The sequence below is a fragment of the Octopus sinensis genome, linkage group LG14 (genome assembly GCF_006345805.1).
Source record: "Octopus sinensis linkage group LG14, ASM634580v1, whole genome shotgun sequence".
NCBI lineage: Eukaryota > Metazoa > Mollusca > Cephalopoda > Octopoda > Octopodidae > Octopus > Octopus sinensis.
Genome location: NC_043010.1, coordinates 41839644 through 41865371, shown reverse-complemented (window position 1 = coordinate 41865371; position 25728 = coordinate 41839644). Strand labels below are relative to the sequence as shown.

Sequence of the window (25728 nt, the reverse complement as noted above, 5' to 3'; positions counted from 1 at the left end):
AAGAAAAAAAAAAGGAAAAAGTGTTCCGTGTAAAAAAAAAGAGGATAAAAAAGATGATTAAGAAAAAAAAAACAATAGAAAAATAGCACGATTGTAAATAGTGTATATAAACGTTCAAATGGTACTGCATGGGAGAGGGGACCATGCAACCATTTCAATTCTTCGTTTTTATTTAACATCTCATTCTCATTATGTTTTATGTCTCCATTGTGGTGTTGTGTCTGTCCTTGTAGTGTCCTCCTCTGTGTTGTGGCCAATGTGCCAAGTAAAGGAATAAGCTACGAGCAAGCAGGCCGGAGCCGTCGGTAGGAGTCGTCAGAGTGTTGGAATTAATTTTTGTGAGTTGCATGTTAATTGATTGTGAATTAATTATTACTGAATGTTGAAGACTTTCCCTGCGCGTGTGTGCCTGTATATTTCTGTTGTTTGTGATTCAATTGTATAATAGAGAATTTGAATACCTCGAGCCAGCGGTGGCAAGGGGTAGTAGCAGTGAAGGACGTGAAGGTGGAAACAGACAGAATTAAAGAAATTTTACAAAAAAGAACGATCCTGTATAGGCATTTAAGATTGTCCACGGGAAAATTAGAAACCGCGACGACTGAGAGTATAGAAAAACACTCAAAAATATTAAACACCTGACAACTTTTGTAACAAGAAGTCGGAAGCTCGGAGTGGTAGAAGTCAGGTTCGCATCTGAGGAAGTAGCAGCACAGCATGCAGTAGACGCCATTAGGGACGACAAATAGGCTTTCCTACCGAGTTACTGCGGGAAAAGAATAGCGAGAGTAAGGGTGGGTAAAATCCCACCCGAATACGACGAGACGTGGGTTATGGCGGCAGTCTTGTTCCACATCAAACAGAATCCGTAAAAATATTTAAGGCAACATGAACTCAAAAGTTGGACTTCTTGGGGTACGGACTAGAAATGAAAATTCAAGCCGCCTTGGAAGATCTGAATTCTATAGTTGAAGAAATAGTACTGTCCGAAGGAAACAAGCGGAATGTGGTAGTAGAGGGCAGGCCTTTATTTATTATTTTTTTTTGTGTGTGTAGCAAAAGAGGACACAAAAAAGCGGACTGCCCTCAAAACAAGGAAAAAAAGAGGGAAGAGAGTTCGATGCAGAGAGAGGCAAACGTGGTGGAGTGTGGAGAAGGAGCTGAAACAGCGGATACAGAGAAAGAATTCGTGGAGGGGAAACTGCGGAAAAGAAAAAGTAGAAGGGGTTCTCCACCGGAGAAGCTGTAAAAGAAATAAGAGGCGATGGGAAGTAATGGAAAAAAATAGTGACAAGGAAAACAGAAGAGGAAAGTTTGAAAGTTTCTCCTCTGAAGGTGAGGTTGAAGAGAGGTGAAGAAAAAAGGAATGAAGAAGGGAGAGAAAACCAGACGAAGAAGAGATGGTATTATGTTGAATACAAGGCGGAGAGCTGGCAGAAACGTTAGCACGTCGGGCGAAATGCTTAACGGTATTTTGTCTGCCGTTACGTTGTGAGTTCAAATTCCGCCGAGGTCGACTTTACCTTTCATCCTTTCGGGGTCGATAAATTAAGTACCAGTTACGCACTGGGGTCGATGTAGTCGACTTAATACCTATGTCTGTCCTTGTTTGTCCCCTCTATGTTTAGCCCCTTGTGGGTAATAAAGAAATAGGTATTATGTTGAATATCAAAAGAGTATACATACGGAAACAGAGATCCTGAAAGTCAGTAATACGGGTAAAATTACCTAAGGATTACAGCAACGATGGAACTAAAGCAATAATAATATAACCGAATGGCTATGAGGAGTTCAAAAAAAGGTGCGACATGGGAATGGTACAGTTTGAAGTCGAATTTGAAAAGGTGAAACCAACAATTGACTGTGATGATGTGATACCGCCAATAAAAGACTGTCCTTTAGATAGCCCTCAATCAATGGATAGCGTGTAATAAGACTGTTTTTATCGGAAAGACAATGCGTCAGGAACCCGATGTGGACCTCCGGATAATACACGGATTGGTTACTTGCAATTGTATGTTACATGTTAGTTAATAGTTATTTAAATACCCGATAATTGACTGTAAACAAGATTAATGGTACTGCATGTGATGAAGGGTGCATGCTGCCATTCGTAATTTCATTGTTATATAACCTTTTCCTTCATATTCGTTCTATGTATTGTCCCCTTTGTGGTGTCCTCTCTGTCCTTGTTTGTCTCCCCTCTATGTTGAGCCCTTCTGGCTATAATAAAGAAACAGGAGCCATCGGTAGACTAGAACGAGTTCTGTTGAGTCGAGTCGTCGGAAGCAAGACTTCGGTAGTTGAGTAGAAATACGTTATTGGCGAAGGCACGCCATCCGAACGTGCGATATAACAGTCTGATTTAGTGTTGTATATCTAAACGTATGTGATATATATACATATAGCATATATTTTGCGTTACCTATATACATGCGCACCCAGAGATTCATGTAAACTATTTTATGAAATAAACTTGTTATTCTATGCTATTTCTGTTACCTCTATCCATTGGTGTAGCAAGGTAGATTTAGAAAGAAATATGAAAAACTTATTTAAGTTTGTGAAGAACTACGGTTTATCACTCTAAATGAGAACCATTGATTAGTGAATGTCCTTGATGCCTCTTTAGACTTAAATACAAGTCTCTACAGACCCTGCCATAAACTGTATGAAAATATAAAATACAACAGTCCAGGTTCAACCATCTTGGAGCTATTATCAGGAATATCTCACATACAATATTGAAGGCTCGGAGAATGGTGCGTTGGAGAGGTAGGGTGGTGGCGTGGTAGATGAGGGGAATGGGAGGCGGGAGACGGTGGGGCGCGTTCGGGGGCAGAGAGCAGATGCACGGTCCACGGAACGTGTTCTGGCAAGGGCGATGTGGATAGTGTTGAGGGGATACCACGTAGGATGAAGTGGCGAACCATGAGTTGAGACTGAGTCACAAAGTCATGGTCGTCACTATAGAGCCTGCATAGACGGAGGAATTGGGAATAGGGGATGGAAAGCTTTGTATGTTTGGGGTGGGAGAAAGAGAAGTTATATATATATATATATATATATATTATATATATATATATAATATATATATATATATATATATATTATATATATATATAATATATATATATATATATATATATCAGGCTGACAGTTTTTCGAAATCAGTGACGGAAGTTATATATATATATGTATATATATATATATATTATATATATATATACATATGAGTATATGCGTGTGTGTGCTTGTATGCATGCTTTTTTTATATATACAAAAATAGATGCGAATGAGTGTACATGTGTGTGAATGGGTGTGAACATACATGAGTTTGTATGCGTGTGTACGTTTTGAAGTGCGTATATATATATATATATATATATATATATATATAATTTATAAGTAAGGGCAAAAGAAAACATTTCTAATGCGAAAATATGCCGAAAATAGACACAACGTCAATAACCATGTAATTTATCACTACATATATATGTATATATATATCCATGTGTGGGTATGTATGTGTGTATACATATTCACACATATACATTCTTTTTTTTCCAACTAACCTACCACACATATCTATAGCAACTTGACCCCCTTATATATTCTTCATTCCACCTCAATTTTTACTATCAAAGCCAATACCCTACATATCACCCCTCGCTTAGCTTCTCTTAACCTTTTCTGTACCAATCCCTTAATACAGCTCTATCACACACTTTTATTCCTTACCATCTTGTCGCTTCCTCTCTCTCCCCCTCCCCTCTCCCTTCCTCCTATCACTAGATAACACACACTCTCTCATTTTGTTCCCCTGTCTTCATTTCTTTTTTGTCTCCCTCCCTTCTGCTTCTCTTTTCCCTCCCATTCTATCTTCTTGTTTTTGGTTTTACCTATCTCCTCTTTCTAATCATACACATCTCTCCTCCCTCTATCTATCCATTAACACTACTAACACATTTTAATTCTCACCAAAAGAAAATATCCCTCGATCGACCAACATTGTTTACAAGGCTCTGCTTGGAATGACCAAATATAACCACCATTGGAAACCACACACCGTACAAGAAAATTTCTTCAAAAAATTTTGTCCCCATTTATGTACACCATTCTACTTGAATAATGGAACTACAGACACAATATCCTTATGTATCTCACTTCTATATTCATTCTCTTATTTCCGTCTGTACTTCATATCTTCTCTACAATAATTGCTACTCAAAGATTTTCTCGCACCGTCTCTGATGAAGGGATATATAAAATATCCTGGAAACAGCTGTAAGACCTTTCTTGATAAATGTTATGAAATCTATTTACTGCCTTGTTTTTTTTTTATCTCATTCTTTCAATTTATATATATATATATATAAGTTCAGCAAAATTTAGATCCATATGAATATGGTACTTAAGTTAGATGCACCAGAATTTTGTATGGTGTTATCCATATAAATCCATGGGGTGGTTATAATCAAAATGAGCAACAAGAATAACTTCGGTAATTTGGTACGATCGTTTCATGCTACATCATTTTATTAAATGTTGTAAGTATTACAACAGTTTTAAAATGCTGAGCACTCTTCAGTCATTAAATATATATATATATATATATATATATATTATATATATATATATATATATTCATATATATATATATATATATATATATATATATATATTATATATATATTATATATATATATATATCAAGGGAACATCCTTTACTGACAGCTTCAACCATATTTTTCCCATTCCGGGGGCTTCCACACCGTTAGTGTCCGCAAGTATCAGAAGAAAAATTTTACTGTGTAAATACGATCCGGAATCCCAATGTAAGAAGTCTGTAAGGTTCAAGCAGTAGGCTGCTAGCATAGAGAGCAGAAAGCAGACAACATACAATACGATACAATATATCTACACACACACATATGTATATGTATGTGTGTGTGTGTGTAGGTGTGTATGCCACGGACAAACTTCAAATATGAATCAAAAGCATCTCCAGGTGCATATGTATGTATGTCCGTGTGTGTTTGTGTGTCTGTGTTTGACCCCCCCCCAAAAAAAAGCATCGCTTGACAACCAGTGCTGGTGTGTTTACGTCCCTGTAACTTAGCGGTTCGTCAAGCGAGTCCGATAGAATAAGTACTAGACTTACAAAGAGTAAGTCCTGGGTTCGATTTGCTCGACTAAAGGCGGTGCTCAAGTATGGCCGCAATCAAATGACTGTAACAAATAAACAGAAATGAATATCTATATATATTCTTACTTTTTTTCCTTTCAGTCATTTGACTGCGGCTATGCTTGAGCACGGCCTTTAGTCGAACAAATCGATCCGAAGACTTATTTTTTGTAAGCGCCTAGTACTTATTCCAGCAGTCACTTTCGCCGAACCGCTAATTTAGGAGAACGTAAACACGCCACCATCGATTGTCAAGCGATGATGGGTGGGGGCAAACACAAACACATAAACGTATATATATACATATATATATATATACATATATATATATATATATATACATATATATATATATATATATATATATATATATATATATATATATATATATATATATATATAATATATATATATATACACACACGACAGGCTTCTTTCCGTTTTTGACTACCAAATTCACTCACAAGGCTTTGGTCGTCCAGGGCCCGAAGCCATAGTAAAAGACTGTACAGGACACTTGCCCAGAACCATGTGGTTGTTAAACAGGCTACTTACAACATACCCACTCCCGCACCTATATATATATATATAATTGTAAATATTGGAGTCAAGGAGTACGGTTGGACATTTATCGTTTAATCACTACAATCGTTTCCACGCAACGTAGTTCTCCAGGCGAGCAGGTATTTGATTATGCAACGGTTTCCCTGCATTATGAGATCTAATTGTGTTTCCTCAGGCGATATGTAAATATTGTCTATGTAAGTTCAAATTCCCACTACATATACACCTTTAAAGCAGTTTCCCAACGGCTCTTCAGCAACAACTCACCTTGATAAGCTCAGTGACTAGTACTAAATTCAGGTTACAACAGACAGAGATGTACTTGAAATCAAGAATTTTGAACTTACGCAGGCAATATTTATATATTACCTGAGGAAACGCAACAAGATCTCATAATGCAGAGAAACAGCTGCATAATCAAATAACTGCAAGCCTGGAGAACTACGTTGCATGGAAACAATTGTAGTAATTCAAAAATAAATCTCCAACAGTACTCCTTGTTGACTCCAATTTTTTCAATTGTCTATTCACACACAGATACTGGATAGCATAGGGTAAACATGAAGGTGGACAGGCTTTATACTTGACTACATTCTTAACAGAATATTCCATAACTATGCACACACACACACATATATATATAGCAGAGATACTCGGCGTTGCTCGGAATTAAAATGGATTACTTTTCTATTCTTTTACTTCTTTCAGTTATGTGAGTGCGGCTATGCTGGAGCACCGCCTTTAGTCGAACAATGTGACCCCAGAGTTTATTCTTTGTAAACCTAATGCTTATTCAGTCGGAGCGTTTTGCCTAACTGCTAGTTACGGAGACGTTAACACACCAACATCAGTTGTCAAGCGATGGTGGGGGTACAAACACACACACATACATATACATATATTCATACATATGATCATACACACATACATATACACACATATACACAGGCACATGCATATATACGTATATGCACACATACATATACACATATGTACACACGTACACACTCACATATACATACACTGTCGCACGGGCACACAGCTGTATGTGTGTATACATATTTTTTTATGTCATCAAGATGGCATCAAACAAATAGTGATTCTTAAGTAAGTATTGTCACAATTATAAAATGTGAAACATTCGCTTCTATGTTTATTGATTTGTACGGCCTTACTGAGTTTAGAAAGTGGTCTTAATCGGTTACGGGTTGATTTCCACCGTACACACACAGGTACTTTTTGGCAATCTCACTCCCATTAAAAATTTGGGTTATCTCCCCCAAGTAAAAAAAAAATTGTTTAACCCTCACTAAGACAAAAACAATTAATAAACATGAAAAGTGAAAAGATTAGACGTCTTATCGAATCTGATAATATTTTTATAACAAATCATACTATTCCTATTGAGGAGGCCAAAAGTCAGCCATGCATTGAAGTAATGAGTCAAAAGGATGTAACCCGTTTAATCCAATATCTCAGCTTTTTAATGGGAAAATAGCCCAATTTTTAATGGCACTGTTTTAATGGGGACGAGAATACGAAAATGTACCCACACACATGCACACATATATACACAAATATTACAAATAAATTCTCTTATGCAATAGCGAGTATGTACATTGCATTAGTATAGTGTGTGCGCGTGTGTGTGTGTGTGTATGTGTGTGTGTGTGTGTGTGTGTGTGTGTGTGTGTGTGTGTGTGCTTGTGTGTACTTTCTCCCCATTCATCACCCTCTTGTACTATCTCATATCCTTCCCCGCCACTACACACTCAATAACACTATAAAAATGGTCAAATTTTCCACAAGAGCTTAGTTCAATTTGAAAACTCCACTAGAATGGACGAAAGCGCTAATATATGACCTATGATATATGATGTATAAAAACATGTAATATACAAATAAATATCTGTAAATATAAAACCATCCGAATTTCTGAGTACCTCATTTCTTCTAATATAAAATACCTGTACATCATCTCCAAACTTCTAATATATATATATATATATATATATTATATATATATTATATATACGTGTGGGCGGATGCCTAACGCAAATAAGCTAAGAGAAATAACTCAGTGTTTGTGGCATGTATTTGAAGAACAAAGATAATTGTGGATAAATGAAACAACATACAAGTTAAATACTTGATTTATTGAAATCATCTCTGCTTCCATAGAAGGTAGGACAATCGCTTAGTGACAAGTGGGGACAACATCAAATGGGAAGGAAAAGATAGTGTCAAGAATCATTACTCTCCAAAATTGGCTGCCATTAGGCAAAAACAGTTTGGTCGTCTGGAGACTAGAAGAAAGCTGTGACCATATGTTTTTCCATAACAGTTGTGACCATGTGCTTCTTAACGCATTTTCCGCCATCATAACAATAGTTGCCCTCCTTCGTCTCTTGCAGAACAAGATGTTTAGTAGACTCATACAAAAATGCCATCTTAATGGTTCTGATAATTAGTATAAATAAAATTAAAATGAGCGAAAGCAACTCTGAGCGACCAGTAGCATGTATTTGGACAACAAAAACCAGTAACAGCATTACAAAATCATAAGTTAGTAAAATATAAAGGGATGAAATAATTAGGAAACTGAAATAAGTAGAAGAGTTGCTATGACCAACAAAATGCCCCTGAAACTGGTGCCCAGGCATAGCTATAGTTTATGTATCTGTGTATGTACATATCTATGCGTATATTACGTGTAAACGTGCAACTGCATGCATGCCATGTATATATGGATGGATGGATGAATGGATGGAGGATGGATGGATGGATGGATGGATGGATGGATGGATGGATGGACGGACGGACGGACGGACGAGTGATTTTTTTTCCTTGAGATTGTTTGCAAAATTCAAAACTTTTCTTTGAGTCGTGACGGTTCAGGGTAACGAGTAACGTTATGTTTATACGTATGAGCATTTGTAGACGAACATGCACTCATGTATCGTGTGTACACATCAGTACTGTTTATGTATGTGTTTATATGTTATATGCACAACTGATGGTGGGCATGTTAATTCTAGATGAGTTAAATAGAGAACCCCTGGAATGTTTTATAAATTTTCACTGTATCTCTAATCTTACTTACTTGTACTTGTGGTGACATTCATCCTGGGCGGGTTGAGTCGGCTTCTTCTACCACCCTCGAGGCATTGTATTCGTCATTGAGAATTCATGGAAGAAGTTTCGTGGGAATATGTGGATTTGACAAGCGGTCCCCAACAATCCCACATGTAGAGACATCCTGTTTGCCGCAGATTGTCCGCAGACGCAGGGGCAGAACGACCGAGGAGCCGCCGGTTGCCGAAAGCAGACACTCCGAGGATTTTCACCAGAGCCCCGTCTGCCGGGTTGTGGCCCTAATACCACTCGGTGTTAGACCAATCCGCCTTGGGTGGCCCTACCAGGAACTGAAGTTCCCGACGGCATAGCTCTGACACTACCCGTTGCCAGCGTCCCCACCACGGTGAGGAGGTGATGGACTTTGGGGACGTATCTCTAATCGGTTGTATTTGTAGAATATTAAACAGTTTACTTCGTTTCTGGACTATAATTTTGTCAATTCCCTTTTCTCCAATTTCAGTCGAAACCCTCACATTCACTGGACAGCTGTCCTCTACCACAGTGCATGATTTTCATATACTGTCCTTTAGAACAACATCAGGTCTATTGCATTTGCACCAGGCTGATCTTTTCCTTGTAACATTTCAACAATATTCCTTATTTTTAAAGGGATGCATACATTTTAGCTTTGGTGTGCCTTTGTTATGGCTATCGGGACATTCTGTTTTGTAAATAGCGTTGTAAATGGTTTTAGCAACTATGTTATATTTCATATTGATGTAAAAATCTTGAGGACATTTTTGGACAGTTGACGATAATGTGATTGATACCTACCTCACAGGCACAACCTGAAGGTTAGAGGCTTCTTTATCATTCGTATTCATCAAATATTTAATAGCTATCTCTTTCATAATATATTAATTATTATTCTCGTTTCACCTCTTGTTAAAAAAAGTTTTAAAATGGTGATATAGAAAATATTGTGACGTTTAGATACTGAAATGCTTTTTGTGTTATACCGTAATATTCGTAGTTTGAGAATAATGATAATCTCTCAGTGAATATTGATTGAAATATAGGTTCCTTCAGGTATAAATTCTTGAGGTATAATTACCGGTTGTTGTCAATAGGCGCTACTTTTTAACTGACTGCCTTGATTTTAACAGATCACAAGTGTAGGAAGTGTTTGACGCTGACCCGTCAACACTTAAGGATTATATAACATATTCTTTCATTTGGAATAGTATTAAAGTGTATTGATGTAGTGTTTACATTAATTCTATTATGTTTCAACATAAATTAGAGGTTAATTTGTACAATCAAGATGCAACGAAATTGAGTATTTAAGTCTTCTGTTAGCTGCTTTATTTCTTCGTTCCACAGGAGTTTAGTTCTTCCGTCTGGTACTACATAAAGGTAAACACATTGCAAAACAACAGCTACCACTTCCTAAGTGTTTGGAAGTTTATATGAGTTTGTTCAAATTCTACGCGATGTTTCTGTTTACTAGATTTTTTTTCTTCCTTGAACTGTATTAGCAATGTGTAGTCAGTCTTTGACATTCTAAAATCAATACAAGCTACAAGAATTCTTCAAAGTAATATTGGTTCTTAATTCTATTGTTATTGCTAATACAGTGGTTGATAAGAACCGACAGAGCCAACGTTAACAAACGGAAGCAAAAACAACGATCATTTAAAATAGTGAGTAATTAAGGGAGAAGGGGGAAAAAAAGGAAAAAAGAGGGTGAGAAGAAGAAGCAAAAAATTATTATTATTATTATTATTATTATTATTATTATTATTATTATTATTAGTGTTATTATTATTATTATTATTCAGTTGGGTACCAGGGTTAATGTAATTGACTAGACCCCTCCCCAAAAATTTCAGACCTTTGCCTATTGTAAGAAAGGATTATATTATTATTATTATTATTATATTATTATTTTATTATTATTTTATTATTAGAAGAAGAAGAAGAGGAAGAGAAGAGAAGAAGAAGAAGAAGAAGAGAAGAAGAAGAAGAAGAAGAAGAAGAAGAAGAAGAAGAAGAAGAAGAAGAAGAAGAAGAATGGGGGAAAAAAACTGCAGTGCATCTAATTATGGGATTAACATGAGAGTGAAGATATATGTTTGGGGTTTAAGATAGTGATCATGATACGAGCATATTGGATATTATACATCATGTATAAATTGTTACCCTGCTTCTCTTCAAAGAAGATAACAAAAAAAAAACACACGAAATAACTGAGAATATAACCAAACTGTGTGTAGCATACAGAGTTCTTCTTTGTTAATAGCACGTGAACTAAGATAAAACAGCTGTTCTATCCCGCCTCTACATCCCAGACGTTCTTTCTCCGAAACCGTGCAAATTGCCGTTAGACATCTGTCTATCTTTTTTTCCTTTTCTCTGTTATGTATTCATGTAGGTATGTGTTTAGTGTCAGTAGGAATTCTTTGGTGATCGTAAGTGGTAAGAATATTGATATTGTTGAAAGCATTGTGAAAACACTGAAGCAACATCAGTATGTTCCCTTCGGTTAATCCTTATTAAGAATATACAATATGTATGTATGTATGTATGTATGTATGTATGTATGTATGTATGTATGCATGTATGTATGTATGTATGTAGTATGTATGTATGTATGTATGTATGATGTATGATGTATGATGTAGGTATGTATGTATGTATGTATGTATGTATGTATGTATGCATGTATGTATGTATGTGTATGTGTGGTGTGTGTGTGAGTGTGTGTATATTTATATATGTATGTATATATATATATATATATATATATATATATAATATATATATATTATATATATATATGTATATATTTATATATATTAATATATATTTATATATGTATGTATATTTATATATGTATATATGTTTATATATGCATGTATTTTATATATATATATTTATATGTGTATGTGTGTATGTATATTTATATATATATATATATATATATATATATATATGTGTGTTGTGTGTGTGTGTATATATATGTATGATGTATGTATGTATGTATGTATGTATGTATGTATGTATGTATGTATACTAGAAAATAGGAAAATGTGAGAACAACGAAACAAAGTGATTAAAAAGGTCTCATATTGATTTAATCTCACTGACGGGTTAGAAACAGCTAGGATTTGTAATTATCTCTTTCATGTGACGATATTTGTCGGTTTCTAAATACTTACTTACAAAGGGTGACTTCGAATGTCACTTATGCTGTTATCGGAACTTCTTTTTTTTGTGTGTGTATGTGTGTGTGTGTGTGTGGTGGTGTGTGTGCAAATAACCGAACTGCAACTGTGTTTGCAGTTCAATGTCGCTAGTACAACACAGTGTTCTTACGGGTGTTATTATTATTGCCAATGTTCTTTACGATAACATTACAACTAGGGTTGTAAGTGAGTGCCTTGCTTAAGTTGTGTTAATCTTCATTATAATTTATCAAAATAGGATAACGTTTGCAGAATTGTTAGATCGTGGGACGATATTTGGTTTCTTTATTTACGTTTTGAGTTCAAATCTTGCTGAGGTCAATTTGCCTTTCACCCTTTCGCAATCAGTAAATGCCAGCCAAGAAGCACATAAGCACACACTGTTGTACCTAGGTAATATATATATATATATTATATATAATATATATATATATATATATATATATATATATATTATAATAGGATTGTGGCACGGAAAGGTTCCGGTGTTTCTGTTTCGATTTATAAATGCATTCATTTCACTAATGTCGCTAATACTCGTCAGAAAGTCGGGAATATGTCATATCTTCCTTAATTCCTTTTAATAACAAATGAGAGACATTCAACCTTGTCTCTCGACCCACACCAACTATACACTCGTATTCTCTGAAATTACATTTTAACATCTTCAAATGGGAAGGATGCATTACATAATGTGCACCTAGATATATTCGAATACATGGGGATGGTCACGACTGGAATACTTTTGATCATAGGTCTGCTCGGAGAGAGCCAACTTGGGGCAAAACAGGAAAACAACAACTACTAAAGAATAATTATTTGTAACGGGAATGTAACCAGCTTCTGGATTCTTATTAAAACCACTTTTGCTTTTGGCGCTATTTGAGAGATACATGAGTACCATAACTTACTTCTCCACTTTGTATTTATATAAATTTCTGTTACCGATATCAGAAATTATTCTTTGGAACAGAAGCAGACAATTCAAAAATACCATTTTTAGTAAATTAATGTTACTAAAATGCTTACTTGTTCAACTCTAGTTCGGCCCTGATCAATCAGACATAAGATCAAAGGAGTTCCAACCGTGATCAGTCCATATTTTATGCAGACACTGTACATTATTTTAGGAGTACATGTGTCCTTCTTTTTTAAAGATTGTTGAGATGTGATTTTGGAGAGATTTGGCTGCTATTTTTTTTTTATAGCAGATCGAGCAACCATGTAGATGTCCCCTCTTATAATGTGTACTCTGTTGTCAAACAGTATAATTTGTCAACCCGAGTGTAACTGGCTGTTAAGAGCTAATAAGTTGTCTGAAGTTGTACTTTAATGAAATAATCTTCCGAAGATTAGTGTCGCAATGAGTGAACTGAACAGTAAAATGTAATCGATGTTCCCCTTGTTTGTATTGTGGAACTACTACTACTATGGTGACAATAAGAGATGACGTGCCCGTATACCGAGTAGGTAGCAAACAGACGACACAGTATTGATAAATAGAGCTTGTCACTTACTCGTCATCCTCCTCGGTTTGCCTGTCCAACCATCCGTTGTGAATCATCCTCTCCCCTCAGTGTAAAACTGTGGATAAATTGACAGTACTCCAGAGTGGACGTATAACGATTCCTTTTGTTGTCTTGGTGCAGATGTGGAGCTCGTTTAATAAAAGACGAGAGAGAAAAAAAAAATAAAAAAAGGAAAGAGGCGAGCTGAGGACTGAGGAATGTGCTCACTTGCTAAGAGAGACGGAGTGTACTGAAGGAAAGACGGCGAGATTTGGGGAGAAATCAAGAGAGTTTGGGAAAAAAGGTGAAAGGTGAATGAAAGCAAATGAATGAACATATTTAGAAGAACAAATGTAAACACATCTAAAAGAATTTATTTACTCAAGCGAATGAGTAAATTGTCATTGATACATACATACATGCATGCATGCATACATACATACATATGTATATATATATATATATATATATATACTATATATTAATATATATAATATATATATAATTAATTCGAGTGCATTTTTTCCTGACTTATCAACTCTTAGACGGCTATATCATATATATATACATATATATATATATATATATATATATTTATGTATATGTATTATACATGTATACATGTATGATATATATTATAGATATATATGTGTGTGTGTGTGTGTGTGTGTGCGTATACCAATGTATGGTTATGCGAATGATACATATTTTCTTGTGTGTGTGTGTGTGTGTGTGTGTGTGTGTAAAATATAAAGAAAATATTGGAATTTGCGTAGACGAAGCATTTAAAGGATCGATGTAAAAATAAGCAGACTTGTTGAAAATATGACGAAATATCCACATAGAAATTGCTGGAATTTACTTATGACTCAATCAACATTTTCTTTCAGTAACGGACTCTAATAAGTTCAGACAAGTTTCCCAAGAATAAAAGAAATATTGCTTTTATTGATTTTTAGCTTCACATTAAATTACAATGTTCATAAAACCTGGATGATGGCAGTATGTATGCGAAAAACACATCCAGTTAAAAAAAATAATACATAAATCTACATATCTATAAAATTATTATTTATAAACATGTGTGTGTGTGTGTGTGTGTGGTTGTATGTGTGTGTGGTTGTGTGTGTGTGTGTGTGTGTGTGTGTGTGTGTGTGGTGTGTGTGTGTGTGTTGTGTGTGTACATGCTGTAATTCATAAGTAGTGTTCTATGTGTGTACTATAGTAATAATGTATGTGTATTTGAGGAGGAAAAATATATGCGTAATCTTGTCAGATAGATAGCATTAAAATGCTCTCTCTTTCGTCCTCTCTCTCTCTCTCTCGCTCTCGCTCTCTCTCTCGCTCTCTCTCTCACTTGCTCACCCACTCTCATTCACACACTCACTTTCTCTCTTTCGTACTTATACTTCTTCCGTACGTTATTTTCACAGTTTTCATTGCGAAATTTCAACATTTCGTTTTCATATTACGGCCAGTGTTTCTTCCTCATTGTTTGGCTTGGCATATAACTAGAAATATTCCAGCAGTTCAGTTGGAAAATAAGTGTTCGATATTACAACTTCAGCCAGCGATGAATGAATATCTTCTTTGACGAGCTGTGGCTTCTATGCAAAATATCCTTGGGAATTCTAATGTATTTATTGATGTTCTTGCAACAGCGGGTAAAGGTGGGGGAATGTCGCAATGGAAGAGAGAGAGAGAGAGAGAGAGAGAGAGAGAGAGAGAGAGAGAGAGAGAGAGAGAGAGAGAGAGAGAGAGAGAGTAAGCTAATAAGCTGAAAATAATAACTGCAATTTTAGAAATGGTAGATAGAAAAAATTGATTTCTTACATATGCGCAAAGGATGAAAAATATGGTATTAGCGATTATAAGTAGAATTAAAGAAGAGCAAACCACCGAAAATCGAAACCTCGCTGTTTGCTCGGTTCGGCATGAAGAACGTTAGATACATTATAGAAACCTTCCTAAGAAGACAATCGAGAAGAATGGATAACTACAATAAAAATAAAAGGGGGGTGAGAAAAAAAAGAAAAAAAAAAAGAGAAATTGCGTGTGAAGGAGAAGGGAGAGAAATATTATGTTCGTTCTGTACGCAGTCGCATCGAGTAATTGTGACAGCAGCATGTCCTACCGCATGAGAATGAGTGACAAAAGAAGCATTGAATCTATTAAGGGGAAACAACTCGTTCTTTTACTGAATATACAATAAACCGAATAAAATGTGAAGATCGACGCGAATTAATAGTATCGGACGAAGTGAAGAAATAAGAAGAAAAAAAAAAACAAACCAACTGGAAAAGATAATTTAATTCATGAGAGAATATTCGGAAATAATCTGTTGTGGTAAAAGCCCATATTTGTTCTGGTTAAGCAGACATATGATCAAAGCGTTCTAGCTATGACCATCTCATCTTATTTCTCAACATTTATCCAGGACTATATAATTCTAGCCTTTCCTACCTTTTTCTAAGAAAATAAATGGGTTGAAGGAAATGTGGCTGCTATTTCTAGCATATTAACTTACAATACCTATGTAATTAAGAAATTTACTTTGCAACTACATAGTTTGGGATTCGAACGTTCTATGCAGCACCTTTGACAAGTATCTATTACTATAGCCACCAGTCAACCAATGCCTTGCATGGGAAATTTCGGAAGCACACTCCTCAAGCATCCCCTATTCTCCTCATTTATTACATCCTGCATATATATACCTTTCAAATAACACGAAAAACCACAAGCACGCCAACATACACACACACACACATATATATATATATATATATACACGTACAATCATGTATGTATACACACACACATATATATATACACACACGTGCAATCATGTATGTATGTATGTATGTATGTATACACACACATACACACACACACACACACACACACACACACACACACACAAACATATATTACTTGTGAAGGCCGGTTTATAGAGTTACCCTACTGCTCTACTTTTTAAAGTTTCTCTTCTCCGGATTTATGTTTTTCTAAAAAAAACGATATATATAAATATATATACATACATACTTACATACATACATTACATACATACATACATACATACATACATACATACATACATACATACATACATAATGGTACCGTCAACATTAGACATGCAGGTGTAGAGGACCGTTTAAAAAGTCCGTTTTGAACGCCTTCCTCTAGAAATATGCCAACTTCTCCAGTCTAAATCGGTAACTGGTTTATTTCTCCAACAATTAATAAGAGAAACACCTTTTACTCTCCATCGTAGCGCTATTCTGAACAGATTTTATCATATACATCTACACCACGTGGAATCTCGCTAACGCGATTTTAGCTGAAGCTAAAACTACCACAGATGAAACTAAGAACGTCACCACCAATGAAAACAGAACTACTTCACCAGTAAGGTATTTAAGAAGACGAAAGTATTCTCCTCATTTACTTGGACTCAACAACTAAACCAAGATTTAATTCGGTGCTATGAAAAAGCCCGAGATGACCCTTCAATTGGATATATGAAGCGGTTAAAACAATACTGGGACGAAGCTCATACCTTCACGGCGAAACAACTCCGACAACAAGCATCTTTTGTAAAAAAAAAAAAAGTCAAATGATCCTCAATACTCTGCCAGAAGTGGCGTAAAAAATAATGGAAACGAATTAGTGCTCCCACCATTGCTAAATTCGAGTGTGTCCCTAAATTTAGCTGACTCAGTGGCGATGACTGCGGAATACATCCAACTCCAAAACATTTTAAAATTACAATTTAAGAATTGTAGTTAAAATATTTGTAGTAAAGAAATTTGCTAAAGAAAATTGTAGTAAAGAAAGTAGCAAAAAAAATGTTGCTACTTTCTCGAAGCAACAGACTATTCCCAACACGAGTGAGAAAAAATCCGACCGATCTAATGTTTAAGGTTATCAACGACGTTGCAGGAGAGCACATAGAATCATGTGATGTTAATTACTGGAATATTAATACTCTTATATACACAGTCGCTATTACTCTTAAAGAACACCTAGGAGAAATCTGGAGTGAACAAAGTAACGAAATTACTAAACGAAAACAGTCTAAACGGAAAACAAAACTTGAAGAAAACTTCAACAACGTGCGCTGCCATATTGGATGGTTAACTACAACAATAAAATGTAAGGAGAAAATGAATTTACACCTCACCAACTCTACCTCAGACAAAAATTACTGAAACTTTATGGCAAATCTTCACACTGAGCTCTTAAGGGAAAGCTAACCACTTTAAAACATGAACTCAGGACGATGAGCGAGAAACTCCGCTATCACATGTGAATTTTTGAATGTGCCATCCCTTGACCAAGTTTACATACATGAGACTGATAACATCATAAGACTTAGAAGGCAGCTCCTTGAGCAACATTCTTTGTCTAATAACCTGGAATACATGTCCAAAGAAGTCGCACGACTCTACCGCAACGTATCATCAGATGAAAGGATGAGCTTAAATGAGCAGAAGACTATGCATGGATATGTTAGTAGAAAACTCCGAGATGATAGTAACAACGATCATCAAAGCAGTCTATCATGGACCGACAGCCGGATTACTACCTCCCACTTTGAAGGGTATGCATTTGCACTCCAGGAGCAAGAAATATTAACCAAATACCTGATGCACAAAAGTGATAGAGATGCAGGAAACGCAATAAAATGTGACAACCGATGGAGACTTCGCGGAATGATGACCCCCGAGGACAAATAAATAAGAACCCACTGTATGTTAGAAGTCATAGCCATACATAATGAAAAGGAATCCTAGTAAAATGTCCCAGTGAAGACATCATTAAAATGTAAGCACAACAGACCTGATATAATAATTAGGGACTGAGAAGAGAAACTGTGTACAGTTGTAGAAATCAGCTACCCAGCGAATGTTAATATAAACCTGAGGACCAGTGAAAAAAGAGAATACCTACGCTGAACTGTTGAGATATCTACAGTTGCTCTATCCAGATTACAAGTTCAGGTTTATACCTGTAATTATTAGGATTCTGGGATATGTAACACACTGCCTAAATACCAATCCTGAGAAATTAGACTTCTCAAAACCAGAAAGGAGAAAGCTAATTCGAAGGCTACAGATCCAATCTATCATTGGAACTGTAAAAGTCTGTAAAACTTTCCAGAAGTTTATCATTTAAATATATATGAGCATACCTAGATAAGCAGCTATACGCATGAGAATACATATATAAAACAAAACATACAGATCTTCACATATACATACATACATACATACATACATACATACATACATACATACATACGTACGGACGTACATACATACATACATGCATACATACATACATACATACATACATACATACATACATACATACATACATACATACATACATACGTACGTACGTACATACATGCATGTATACATACATACATACATACATACATACATACATACATACATACATACATACATACATACATACATACATACAAAGAAAAATACCCTGTTGTTGATGTTGAAATTCCAATGAAGAAGAGTTGGATCTAGGTAAGAAACCGGCTCTTCTTGAAACTGACTAATGACATACGTGCAGGGGTGGTCCGAAAAGTTCATAGGTTGGCTATGGAGGAATGGATGCAAGAGCTGTGAAATCTTGCATGTATTAATTTCAACTCTACTTATTAATAAATGCGTTGTTTCTTTTCGGGTAAACTGACATCTGATTTTTTAAAGAAGACTTCAGAAGTAACCAGTAGTATTTTCTCTTGAAAATGGAAAAGGAATTGACATCTTGACGTTATCAAGTACCTACAGAAAAATGACATTCCTGCTGACATGGTTGCTACATTAGGGAATGAAGCTCCGGCTTTATCGACAGTGCAAAAGTGGGCGGCTGAATTTGGAGGGAAAGGGTCTTCAAGACGACCCAATGTCTGGACGTCCCGCAACTGAGCCATTGCACAGTTGTTGATTACAGCAGCTATGTTCGTGAATAAAAGATTAAGAGAATAAAAGAATATGTGTGTACATATATATATATATATATATATATATATATATATATATACACATTAATACACATACATATTCATATCCAGATATGTATACATATATGTATGTATGATGTATGTATGTATGTATGTATGTATGTATGTATGTCAGGTCACTTTCGAGTGCTACTGGTAACATGTAACCCAGTACTACCTGATGCATGGTCGGGTCGCCGGCGACTAAACCGGCAACTCCACCAAGCTCGCTTGGTGAGGAGGGTGTTTATTGGTCACCCTGCGGGATGAAAAACAAAACCCGTCAAAGGACGGAGGAACTCTTGAGAGTCAACGACCATCCAATAAATGTCTTAAAGCTACATCATGCGCGGGGACATATAAATAATCGGACTGAATACCCGATCGCGCAGTTAAACCATTGGGAGTGAAGGACTCCTAGCCTTTGTCAGGGCATCCTTCTAAGAGAAGGCAACTCAGGTAACTGGGATAACTCCGACATAAAACCTGCAGCTCAGTGGTTACCGATGATGTTGACTTGTTCTTCTTTTCGGATTATGGCTGCTGTTGCTTAGTGAGTGGGATTGACTCACTTAAAAAAAAATCTTCTTGCACAGGCATTGCACGATAACAACATTGATTAAGCTTCGTGCAATGGTCATACTCGATAACGAGGGGGCAGCCACCATACAGAGGTGGCACCGTTAATCGAAAAGTTAATTTCGTTAATCGTTAATCCGTTAATATTTTGAAAATGTAACGGAAGTTAACTTTAATCAGTTAACGTTAACTTTTATTGAAAAAGGCCTAACTACAGTTTAATGTACCACCGATTTTGTTGCCTCATAACGTTCAGAAAAGTGGATACTTTTTAACGAATCTTTCACCAAATAATCGCTTATATCTTGTAGATTGGGTATATGAAAAGAATTATTGGAAAAAGAATTTCTCCGTTTTGACGGGGTTTTTTTCCCCACCAAAGTCTTTAGAATAATGGAAGAAAAAAAGCAAAAAAATTTTGAAAATTTTTATTTTTCACTCCCGCCACTCCCTCACCACCCCAGTCCGAAACGATTTGGGACTTTTCTTTATCTAATTTTTTTCTTTTTTTTTTCACTATGCACCTAAAACCTGTGAGAGAAACATTTTCGATTTTAAAATAATTGTTAATACTTTTAGAGAAAATGTGTGATTTAACGGAGAAAAGAAGAACAAGTCAAGCTGTTGTTTCTAACACATCCCCAAACCACCCTCCTCGTTTCTTTCTCACTCACACGTCTATTGATTTTTTTCAATATTTTTCTTCCCATAAACAAATTTGATGAAATGATAATGTCAAAGTAACATACGTGTAGTCCCAACCGAGCGAGGCCGTGTTATGTGTGTGTGTGTGTGTGTGTGTGTGTGTGTGTGGTGTGTAAGAAAAAAGCACCTAAAAATGACGCGTACAATAATAAATATGCAAAGATAATCTCAAAACAATAGAAGCTTTTAAACGTTTACCGGTTTTCATGAAGTTTTTGGGTTAACGGTCTTGTGTTAACGGAAGGTAAATGTAACGGAAGTTAATTAGTCCGGTAATGATTTTCAATGTTAACTTCATTAATTAACGATTAACAGATAAACGGACTTACGTTAAGGACGCGATATGTCCAGCCGCTAAACTAAAAAAAACTTCTCTAGCTTTTAATCGTTCATCATTCTTTTCATTTATTTAACATGTATTACTAAAATGCTAATCGATCGTGAGTTAAATTAACCTCGTAGCCTTAATGCGAAGCTAGCCTTTCCTTCTGTTTCTTTTTAATCGTTCATCATTGTTTTCATTCTTCTTATATTATTAACACGTTAATCGTTCCTGAGTTTTCGATTACCTTGCGGCGAAGCCAGCCACTCTTTGACCGCTTCCGGCTGTAGACATGGATTTTTTTCTCAGACTCTCTTATCTTGCAGTGCTATTGGACACCATCATATCATCATGCGAAATGTCCGGCCGCTAAGCTAAGAAATTTCTTTTGTTTTTAATCGTTCACCATTCTTTTCATTTATTTAACATCTATTACATGCTAATCGATCCTGAGTTAAACTAACTTCGTAACATTTACACGAAGCTAGCCTTTTTTCCATTTCTTTTACGAGGGGAAGTTTCTTAGCTTAGCGGCTCTCTCTCTTACTCTCTCTCTCTCTCTCTATATATATATATATAGATATATATATAGATATATATATATATATAATATATATATATATATATAATATACGAGAATAAGCACAAATATGAAACAAGGTGTGGAAAGGACAGTACACGAATACCGGATGTAGAGTAATATGCTTTATGTTAAAGCTGCAAAGACACCACCAAAAACTGTTACTCAGAGTTTCAAGTTTCCGTTCGTCGGAGAGGTTTGGTTGAGAATCTAAACCAGAACTGTCCGACGAACAGGATATGAAACTCTGAGTAAGAGTTTTTGTGATGCCTTAGCAGCTATACTAATAAAGTATTTGTTCGTTGTGTTTTCCACCTGCCTTCGTCTTTTGTTTTATTTCATAAAGCTTCCCGTTATATATATACATATATATATTATATATATATATATATATATTATATATATATACGAGAATAAGCACAAATATGAAACAAGGTGTGGAAAGGATAGTACACGAATACCGGATGTAGAGTAATATGCTTTATTGTTAAGCTGCAAAGACACACCACAAAAACTGTTACTCAGAGTTTCAAGTTTCCGTTCGTCGGAGAGGTTTGGTTGAGAATCTAAACCGAACTGTCCGACGAACAGGAATATGAAACTCTGAGTAAGAGTTTTTGTGATGCCTTAGCAGCTATACTAATAAAGTATTTGTTCGTTTGTTTTCCACCTGCCTTCGTCTTTTGTTTATTTTCATAAAGCTTCCCGTTATATATATACATATATATATATATATATATATATATATATATATATAGGAGTGGCTCTGTGGTAAGTAGCTTGTCTACCAACCACATGGTTCCGGGTTACTTAGCAGTTCAGCAAAAGAGACCGATAGAATAAGTACTGGGCTTACAAAAGAATAAGTTAAAGGTGGTGCTCCAGCATGGCCGCAGTCAAATGACTGAAACAAGTAAAAAAGTAAAAGAGTAAAAGAGTATATATATATATTTGATATGTATGTATGTTTCAACACACATACATATGCGCAGACATGGCTGCGTAATTAAGAAGCAGTAAGTGTCTTCTATTAAAGCGCCAAACCGACCAATGCCTTGTGAGTGAATTTGGTAGACGGAAATTGTGTAGAAATACGTGTATGTCTTTATGTGTGTGTGTGAATATGTATATGTATGTCGTCGTGTTTGTTTTCCTCCAACCCCGACCCAACCACTAAGTGGTTCAAATGAGTTCTGGGGTCGATTTGTTGACTAAAGCATTTCATAGACGGTAATCCAGTAGGATCGCAGCTAAAGGATTGAAACAAGTAAAAAAAAAGAAAAAAATGAAGAAAGAAATTTACTTGTAGCCTTTTCTTCCATTTCTTTTTCGTGATGGGAAGTTTCTTAGCTTAGCGCAGGAGTGGCTGTGTGGTAAGTAGCTTGCTAACTAACCACATGGTTCCGGGTTCAGTCCCACTGCGTGGCATCTTGGGCAAGTGTCTTCTGCTATAGCCCCGGGCCGACCAATGCCTTGTGAGTGGATTTGGTAGACGGAAACTGAAAGAAGCCTGTCGTATATATGTATATATGTGTATGTGTGTGTGTTTGTGTGTGTGTTTGTGTGTGTGTGTTTGTCCCCCTAGCATTGCTTGACAACCGATGCTGGTGTGTTTACGTCCCTGTCACTAAGCGGTTCGGCAAAAAGAGACCGATAGAATAAGTACTGGGCTTACAAAGAATAAGTCCCGGGGTCGATTTGCTCGACTAAAGGCGGTGCTCCAGCATGGCCGCAGTCAACTGACTGAAACAAGTAAAAGAGTAAAAAGAGAATATGTGTGTGCGCGCGCGCGCGAAGTGTGTATGTATATGTATGTGGGTGTAAGTTTGCATGTGTGTTTCCATGTGTCTATGTTAGTTACCAACGTAGGGTTCATCAAATAGAAAAGATAAATGATTAAAACTAGTAGAAGAATAAAAGAATAACGCGAACATCAATAGTCCAAACCTGATTATACACTCTAACTTCAAAACTTCAACAAATTATATAACTCTTTATACTGTTTACTCTTTACGTGTTTCAGTCATTTGACTGCGGCCATGCTGGAGCACCGCCTTTAGTCGAGCAAATCGACCCCGGGACTTATTCTTTGTAAGCCCAGTATTATTCTATCGGTCTCTTTTGCCGAACCGCTAAGTGACGGGGACGTAAACATCCAGCATTGGTTGTTCAAGCAATGCTAGGGGGACAAACACAGAACACAAACATATACACGCAATATATATATAATATACTGTTTACATATATTATATATATATATATATATATATATATATATTATATATATTATATATATATATACGACAGGCTTCTTTCAGTTTCTGTCTATCAAATCCACTCACAAGGCTTTGGTCAGCCCGAGGCTTTAGCAGAAGACACTGCCCAATATGCCACGCAAGGGACTGAACCGAACCTGTGGTTGGTAAGCAAGCTACTTACCACACAACCACTCCTGCGCCTATAAACACGAGATTGAAGGATATTTTCATGCAAACACCACATCCTACTACAAAAGCAATGCATGAACAGACAGCTTATCGCATTTTGTAAAAACCCAACCCCAGCATAGTTACATACCTCACCAAGAAAATAACAGCTCCTCTCCAAACACGACATTACTTTCGCTTTCTCTTTAACTTACCTAACCGCCACAACAAAAAATCTTCTAGCTCTTTCCCTACTATCAGTCCATTACCATAATATTCATATGTCAATAAACGGAAGCAAAACATTTTCACAAATCAAAAAATTAAATCAACCGTTGAAACATTTCCACCAGCAAAGAGAATTGATATTTAGAGAAGTTAATACTGTATTATGCGTTTAGTAAAAAATCCCACCAAGTAATATAAAATGCATTCAAAACAGCTAGAATGAAAAAAACCAAGACAATACAATCTTTTTCTTTTTTTAAGCAAGTAAATAGAACAAAGTAAACCAAATCCGAGAAAGCCGTCAATCGAACACAATAAGCAACATTAACATCTCTGATAACATTCACAACAGACATCTTTCGGAAGAAATATAATCATATTCCAACGGTAAGTAAATTTATTAATGAAACACTTTTCTAAACCACTCACGGGCACGATCAAGACAAAAAATGGACATAGCTTCGCGCTCGTCTTAATCTGAGACACCAGGAAATCAATAGATAAATGCCAAGATATTCAAAGTTTAAAAAATGACAAGCACATATCTAAAATACCAAGGAATTACTGCACTTACGCCTACCTTTAAGTACTTATATAGAAACTACCAAATTTCCAGATTCTTTAAACGGCAAAGCGATCACAACAAAAATCCACTCGAAAGAGCAGACACTCTAAATATTGATCAGACGAAGCAGATAGTAAAAGAAAAAAATCTCTGGCGATGAGGCAGGCAATGCATAATATTAACCAACTAAGAGATACTATACTGAACCTTTACAAAATAAGTTTATGAAATATTCATAGCAAAACATGCAGTTATAAATAGATTTCGAATGTAAGGTGCTATTAAAAAATCTACATATGGTGGACGTAACACGCTGAAACAAGATGCATTCAAAAGTTTTCAGACTTTTTCAGGAAAGACATTTATTAATTTCAGAGTACATAGTTCTAATCTTCTCCATATAGGATACTTTCACTTAAAGTCAATGCACTTCTTGTAGCTTCCTAGCCACTCCGTGAAGACTTCACGGAGTTCCTCTAAAGTGAAGGTGTCCAGAACTTTGGTCACTGCTACCTTCATCTTCATAACGACTATCTCTAAGACACTCTCTTTCATCTTGAGGAACGACCCAAAGTCACAGAAAGAGACCTGGACTATAGAGAGGGTCAAGAACAGTTCTGATGCCCATCTCTGTCAAGATCTTCAATACCGAGCATACTGGAAAACAAACTTAGAACAAATTTTGCGCATGTTCAGACCTTCAGGA

The 25728-nt window shown here is 35.9% G+C and overlaps 2 long non-coding RNA genes across 2 annotated transcripts in view; one reads left to right on the top strand and one right to left on the bottom strand.

Annotated features, from left to right (window-relative positions):
- The window catches only part of LOC118765968, a 154466-nt gene that overhangs the window by 92531 nt on the left and 36207 nt on the right, over positions 1–25728 (bottom strand). The gene's annotated exons all lie outside the window — the stretch shown is intronic.
- Positions 6439–24001, top strand: LOC118765969. Its single transcript, XR_005001881.1, has 3 exons — positions 6439–6622; positions 19185–19189; positions 23987–24001. It is a non-coding gene; the product is annotated as an uncharacterized LOC118765969 (long non-coding RNA).